The sequence below is a fragment of the Apis dorsata genome, unplaced genomic scaffold (assembly GCF_000469605.1).
Source record: "Apis dorsata unplaced genomic scaffold, Apis dorsata 1.3 scaffold_254, whole genome shotgun sequence".
NCBI lineage: Eukaryota > Metazoa > Arthropoda > Insecta > Hymenoptera > Apidae > Apis > Apis dorsata.
This window is the reverse complement of record NW_006263532.1, coordinates 271,091-278,751: the sequence shown is the minus strand read 5'-3', so window position 1 is coordinate 278,751 and position 7,661 is coordinate 271,091. Positions and strand designations below refer to the sequence as shown.

General features: G+C 37.5%; 1 pseudogene; it reads left to right on the top strand.

The window, feature by feature from the left end:
• The first annotated feature begins 2,665 nt into the window (after positions 1 to 2,665).
• Positions 2,666 to 3,752, top strand: LOC116185693 (annotated as a pseudogene).
• The last annotated feature ends 3,909 nt before the right edge of the window (positions 3,753 to 7,661 follow it).

The following is a 7,661-nucleotide window of genomic DNA, read 5'->3' as shown; positions in this document are numbered from 1 at the left end:
GTTATTTATTTCGATACGAGAATGATCGAAAAATATAGAAAGTATTTAACTTTCTCTCTCTTAAATAGATTCGAGGCCAAACCTCTCGAGATTTCCTCTGGAAAATATTTTTTGAGAGCGATTTTTATCCTCGACGCAGTGTCCATTAGCGAAAAATAAATTCTCGAGAGCAATTTTCGATTTTACGTTTTATTCTCAAATATAATTGCGTTCTAATTTTATTTGATTTTTTTTTTCTAAATAAATGTCAAAAAACTCACGAATTAATTTGTACACTTAATAATTAGAGTTCAACGAGAGAATAGAATTCAATTTGTTCGATATCCTTTTTGATTAGCGAATGACTAAACGCGGCCCCAAGTGGATAATGGCCGATTAGCTTGTTATTGAAAGATAGCTTTTGTACAAGTAAATGGCCTAGGTATCGGGGTTAATTGGCGGGACGGGCGGACGTTTACGGCGGTTAATTCGTAAGCTGGATGGTTGATGTCGTTTCGTGAGTAACCGGCCGTGCTTGTTTTACTACGGCCGGCTGTGTTGTATGGATTGTAATGTATGGGTCGAGAAGGATTATTAGGTGCAATCGTGTTGGAAATTTTTGTGAGATATTGTTGCGATAGAAGGGTTAATGTGCTTCTTTAACCGGTAATGGGAGGCGTGAAGGTTTGAGAATTTATGTGTGGCTTTTACCTAGGGATAACATCATAATCGTAAGCTGCAATTATTAAGTTATAGTCGGGCAAAATTATGTGGACATTCGATTATATTTTCCAGGTATATACCGTTGATAACTTCTTACTGCTGCTTGATTTTTCTGGGAAACCTTTTAGAAATCTTTTTTTCTTATCAATTAATTTAATTTAAAGCTATTATCCTAATAGCTTTTTCACGTAGAATGTAATTGTATTACAGTTTTTGATATACGAAAATAATAATAATATCCCCTTTTTCTTATAAATTGTACACTTAAAAAAATTATATATGTTCATTCAATTTTGCTTGTAAGTTTCACTGGAACTAGATTTCTTATTATAGGAAAATCCTTAATTAGAAAATCTCACGGACAATAACGGTTCTATTTCTCGTTGGATCGATCCAAGATACCAATACAATTATTCGTTGCCAAGAATAATTCACTCGCGCTATTTCGCTCGCGTGAATCGGAATGACAGGATCCGTCGAATGATCTGCGCTCCAATTGCCCTTATTTTTCCTCCTTTTACCGGGAGCTTCCAGCATCTTTCAAAGATGCCATTATTTCATACCTGTTTATTCGAAACTCGCCGCAACAAAACTCGGCAACAAAAGCGGATCGTCGCTGTCGATCGAACAAAGCTTTATAGTTATTGCGACCCCCTCGTGCAATGGGAACAATGGCCGGTCGGTGAAATTTTCGAAAGACAAAAATCGTGTCGAGCCGGGCCAATTTTATCGTGGCTCGAAGGCGCCCTGTTTTCAGACATTAATTATTCGCATTTCGTTTCATCATGGCGGGGCTACTGCTCCCATATTGGCCATCGATGTTTCAATAAAGCGAGGTGGTCGACCGCCGAGGAAAACGAACATCGAATATATATATGACCGCCATTTTTACGATCCCCGCAACCTTTCATTTGCATGGAACGCGTCGTCGAATAAGGGTCGCCAGTTCGTCGTAATCGATCGATCCACACGGTGCGCAAATATTAGTCGCATTATTCAAAACCGTTTCGCGGGCATATGCTGCTCCCGCGATCCTCGCCCTTCCTCGAGCTTTCTGCCTCGTTCGAACGAGCGCGCCACGAACAATGCGAACGCGTGCGAGTTTACGTGAGTAATAGGCCAACTTTCATAACGCGGCCTATTTTTTTTTCTCTTTTTTTTTTAAACAGCGAAATACCGAAAAAAATATACGCGCTTTTTCGGGCGTAGATTACAAAATCCAACCCTCTCTCCCGCTATTTTTAAATACGGAATATTAAAATGGTACACAGAAGCTCGGTTCTTTTTTTTTTTTTTTTTTTTTTTTTTTTTTTTTTTTTTTTTTTTGTTTCGTTTTTTTCTTCTTCTTTTTCATGCGATGTCGTTTTGATATTGACGTTACTGGGCTGAAAATTTGTCGTCGACGCTGTTCGTAATTTTCACGAAATTCTTTTTATTCAATATTTAGTAGTTTCGTATCGTTATTTTCCAATTAATATTGGTTCGTCTGAATATTTCTTATTTATATAAACAGTAATTTTTATTAAGTAAACGAAAAAGTTATTACCTTAATAGGAAAATATGCGGTAAATCATTTGTAACGTATATCATTCGATCATAGTAAATTAAGAAAATATTTTCGGGAAGGTTTTTCTTCCAACTTTTCTTTCTTTCCAAACAACAAAAACAAGAAAACAATAGTTTCTTAATTCTGTCAACGATGTAAATTAACCAACTGCCTCACAATTTTTTTACACGAATCCTGTGAACAATCGTAATCACGATTATACCCACGATTTATCCTGATCTGCAAGCATCAGCCTCAAAGATCAAAACATTACCACGTATCCAATCCCAACTAGATCTCAAACGCTGATGGCGAGATTCCAAGACAAGGGGGTATCAATCATCGAGATCATTGGATGCGGTGCGCGATGCACGATCCATCGAGAAGATGAAGGGGGAGGAGAGAAAGGGAGAGTCGCGTGAGGCGGCGCGTGCACGCCGCTCGTTTCTCCGCCGGGAAATTCCTTTATCGTCGGCTTCTCGTGGGCCACTGACGCGGGTCCGACATCTCGTGTAATTCGCACGGCCATATTTCACCACGCCTGTGTAGAATCCTTCGTAGTGGGGCACAGCTCTTAGACCCTCTCTCGACGATTTCAATAAATTATCAAAACAACGTCCGGTCCGCGCCGCGTATTAACGTGAGAAGGGATGAAGAGGAACGGCGACGTGTACGAGGCGAACGAGTTTAAAGCGGCAATTTGCTCCTCGTATCCATCTGTCAAAAGGCCACCACGTGTTATCTAGGGATGGGATCGAGTTGCCTGCTTAGAATTATAATTTTAGAATTAGAATTATAATTTGTATTTGTATGAAATGCATGTCTAGCATGGGAGAAGAATGGAAATAGTAATGAGAAGATGATTATGATTATATTATACTTATACTCTACGATGATCAAATTTCGTCGAGGGCATCGATTAAACTAATTGTATTTCATTAAATTCGTAATTACTTTGACGATAATATTTCACTTACAATGTTCAAAGTAGTTATAAAAGTTTCGAATCCAATCGCGTAAAAAGTTCAAGTCTGCTTGCGAGATGTTCGAACCCATCGCTAATGTTATCAACCTTGGCCAATTATTGTCCATAGCTCGGCGAACCTCTGAAATTCATTCGTTTTTCTATGCCAGGCTTTCTTTTTGATCGTTCCAAAAAATTATACTGACCTCTCTCTCCCTCTCTCTCTTGCATAGACTCGATCTTCCCCTGTTTGCACTCGAACAGGTTGCGCTTCGGCTCGATGATTCCTTCGTCGGATCCATCGTTCCCCTCTGGAATCGCGGTTCGAGACCGTCGTCTCACAGCTGTTGCAACATTTGACGCGTCGACGTGAAAATCTCACGAACTCGTGGTTGGCTATCGATAAAATTGCTCTCGATGACGCGAATCGATCGTTACACCACGGTTAAAGTGGATACTGCCTCGATGGATTGAACGGTGTAAAATTTAATCGCGAAGGATCACGCTATACCTAAACAAGAAATCAAAAAAATAAAGATAACGAAGAATCGTGTGTCATTTAAATTGTTTAACAGGATAAATCCACAGGTATTTAAATGATATTAAGATATCGAAACGATTTTTGAACTGAAAAGTAATATGAACGTATCGAGAAACGTATTAATTTATTCATCGATCATATCGATCAAATGAATTAGCAAATTTGAATTTGATAAAACAATCAATGATCAATCGAATGATCGATAAGAATGAAATAGATAAATCACGAATCATAGCAATTATATATAGAATACTCGATACTTTCAAGTACAAGTATTTAAAATTAATCATTTTCATCAAAATACGTACGTGTCTCAGCATCATTTAGTTAGATACGCTAATTTAAATGCATGCTCGTTCCATTCGCATACGTTACGAATTATCGACGTTTCGTGACAATAACAAAATAACGGCAGATTCTCGATTCGAATGGAAGGCGGGCAGGAATAACACTGGAAAAACACGAAACTCGTAAATTATGGAAGCATAGGAGGGTGAGAGAGAGCGAGGGGGGTGTTCTATTCCGGGTTTAACACTTGTCCGTCACGAGGGCTAAAAGCGAACACACCGAGGAACGGCTTTGTCCCAGAACGGCGAATATATATTTATCCGGGCCCGCGGATAGAGGTCAAACTTGAATCCATCTGAATTCAAGGGTTGTAATTCAAACGTCCGCGGGCGGGTTCATCTTGAAGCCGCGCGCCGCCTTTTCAAAGTTTCCTCAGAGATCGTGGAAGCGCAATGTGTCGTCGCTGCGCATTCAGAAACAAATTCTGCGCCCTTTGCACCCGCATTTGGAACCGAGTTTAACCGCGACGCTCGTTCCCCAATCGGGGGGAGAATGAAATTTTTAGAACGACTTTTAGAACCGGCCACCATTCACGGCCGCCATAATCGCCGTCTTTTCAATTCTAACGAACTGTTTTTTTCAACCACGACACGGCGCGTTAGTGATTACGGGCATGCGTGTTTTTAATACCACTCTCTTTGATCTTTTTCTATCTTTCTATAAATTTTTTGCACGAGAGGAGATGCACGTCGGATTTGTCGTTTGACTTTTGTATCCCGGATTGTTTGGGTTTATACGTTTCGAGAGGGTTGTAAAATTTTGCGGCGTGGCGATGCTAGTTCTAGTTTTACAAGATTACAGTTGTGAACCAACCGACAAACCTTGTCCCATATAAACCAATACAGAAACATTTTGGTGTTTCAATCGAGTAACGAGAACGAATAAAAACGAGTAAGAATTTTGTGTAACGTAAAATTTATAATTGAAGGAATTTTTTAAATTTGCATCACGATATATTAATTTCCTCGTTACGTATGTATAATTAAACCGTGGACGTTTATGCATTTTAATGTTTAACGTCCTCTTCTGCGACATCCTCAACTCGTTAAATATTTCTTAATCTTTAAGTCGAAAGAAAAGATAAAAACCATATGATCAAGTTCGAAGAGGAGAGGCGAGCAACAATGGCAACAAGACGCGAGTAAAAGAGTTAATGAGCGGTCGGAGTGGTGGTCTCTCTATAATGACTCTTTCGAGCCCTCCTCTTGCCTCGATCCGCCGATCTAAACAAGGACAAAGAGCCACGGGAGGTAGAACGTCGCCCGACAGGAGGTCTCTGACCGTTTCGAGTCCGCTGCCTTCCAATAGAAATATAATTCATAGTCATCGGCTGTTAACCGTCTTTAGCCGGCTGTCGAACCGTCCTCCGTCATCCAGGGACGTTTCTCTTGATAATTAAGACTGTGGTGAGCCGCAAAAAGCGTTTTAATTATATCCGCGTAATAGATTCGATCCTCGTGCACTTCGCCTTCGAAGGATTTTGATTATCCTTGAATTATCCATCCGTTGCCGGCCATGAATAGTCTAGATGGGATAAAATTAACGATTATCTGATCGTTATCCGATACGTGGTGTTTTAAGTGGCGATAAAATTCGCGAGGGTAACGTCTTTATCTACAACGATCTTTGTCAAATTGGCGAGTATATCGATCTCGTTTTTTGGAAACGATGTGTCAAAATTTATAAATATTATCTTGTGTAATATACTTGCCAGTTTATCTAGGGAAGGATATATTTCGTGGAATGTGTGGCGAGCTAATATCTGTGAAACTAGCTGTGAAAATAGGTAAATAAAATTTTGAACTGTGATTCATCTTCATTAATCTGCGGGTGTCATTTTGATGGAAGGTGGAGTTCGTCGGTCTTGCTGGGAAAATACGTACATTTTCTCCACAAACATGTGTATAAAATAACAAAATTTTATTACATTATTGTAATTTTGTTCTTTGTATTTCAACAAATTGATTCATTAATTTCAATTGGTTATTTTCTTCGCTTAGGAGAAATGTAGTTGAAATATTTTGTAATTTATTTATATAAGGTATTTCAAACTTTTATTATACGATGCTTTATTGTACGTAACGATATTTCATACGCTGGATACTCATGAATTTGAAGTCTGCGAAGTCTATGCGAATGACGACGCGATAACTTCGTTCATTCTATTTGCCTTCGTTTCAGCTGGAAAGGAAGCATGTCCATATCTGGTGGTAATTAGTCTAAAAGGTCTTGATATTTCATATCTATATTCTTGATATTTCGTACCTATGTATATGGCATTTCGATATCTGGTACGTTTCACGAGTGTCGAGTTATTAAATTGGTCGAAAGTGCACCAGCAAGAAATGAAATTTTCTGAGTGTTTCGATTGAGATAATTGAAGGATCGTTTAATATTAAAAGGGAGGGAAAGGTAAAAAGAAAAAGAATGAGTATCGACAAGAGATATAAAAACAGATCTTAAAAGATTTTTGATAGGATATTATAGATTATCAATCTCTAGAAAATTAAAAATTTTGGACGTGTAGAAGTCAAAATAAAATTGTAAAATATCGATAAACATTTTTCTTCTCGTGAATTATGGAAAAATTTCGCATGCCATTTGTTCTTGTTGACAAAAAATTAAACGAATAGTTGGATACTTAAAAATTTCGAAATTTCACGTGCCACCTCCTTCTTTTGGATTATATTTCCCTGATACAAAATCGCGAAATTAACCGAGAATTCTAGATGGATGCATTTGTGATCTATTCCGTGATATGGATCTATTATGTATCTACTCTCGTTCTTTGAATCATGAAAATTGATGGAATTAAGAATGTCTTGAGTGCTTTACAAACTTGGTTCAAAAGTTGTGTGAAACGTTTCAAGGATAGGGGAACTTTCCAAAGCTTCTAAATATCTCAATCTGTTCAACCTCGAAACGATCGTTGAAATCAATCCGAAATTTCACGAAGTGTCGAGGAAGAGCCGCGAAATACTCCTACGTTTGAATGTTTAACATTCGGGAAAATTTTCCACCGAAATTTTGATTAACGCGAATCAAAAAGAGACGCGAAATATGCAAGAGTGATTTGAAAGATATAAAAATTTCTCTCTGCACTTTCTATTTGATCGATAACTTTCAGCTCTTTGATATCGCAGATGTTCATAAAGATATGGGTCGCTTTTCAAAGATCAATTCTAGATATTAAGTTGAATCAAGAAAAAGAGATAAAAAATTCTTTGAACTTTATTTCAATTAACCTTCATCTTTCTATATTTAATCACTTCTTATACTTTTCTCTGTACTTTGTATAAAAAAAAAAAAAAAAAACTAATAAATTCACTGTAACTTTATTCAATGATTAAATTAACTTGCTAAATAAAGGGAGTGTTTTAAAAGTACAGAGTGTCCTATTTTAATTTATAAACACCAATTATCCATGAACTATAGCATAAAAAGTGATATAATTAAGTTACTGTATAATCTGATATAATTAGATACTCCAACTTTTGAATTTTTGAAAATTGTTGAAAAAAGCCTTCGATATCCTTATTCGATAAGAATTAACCATCCAA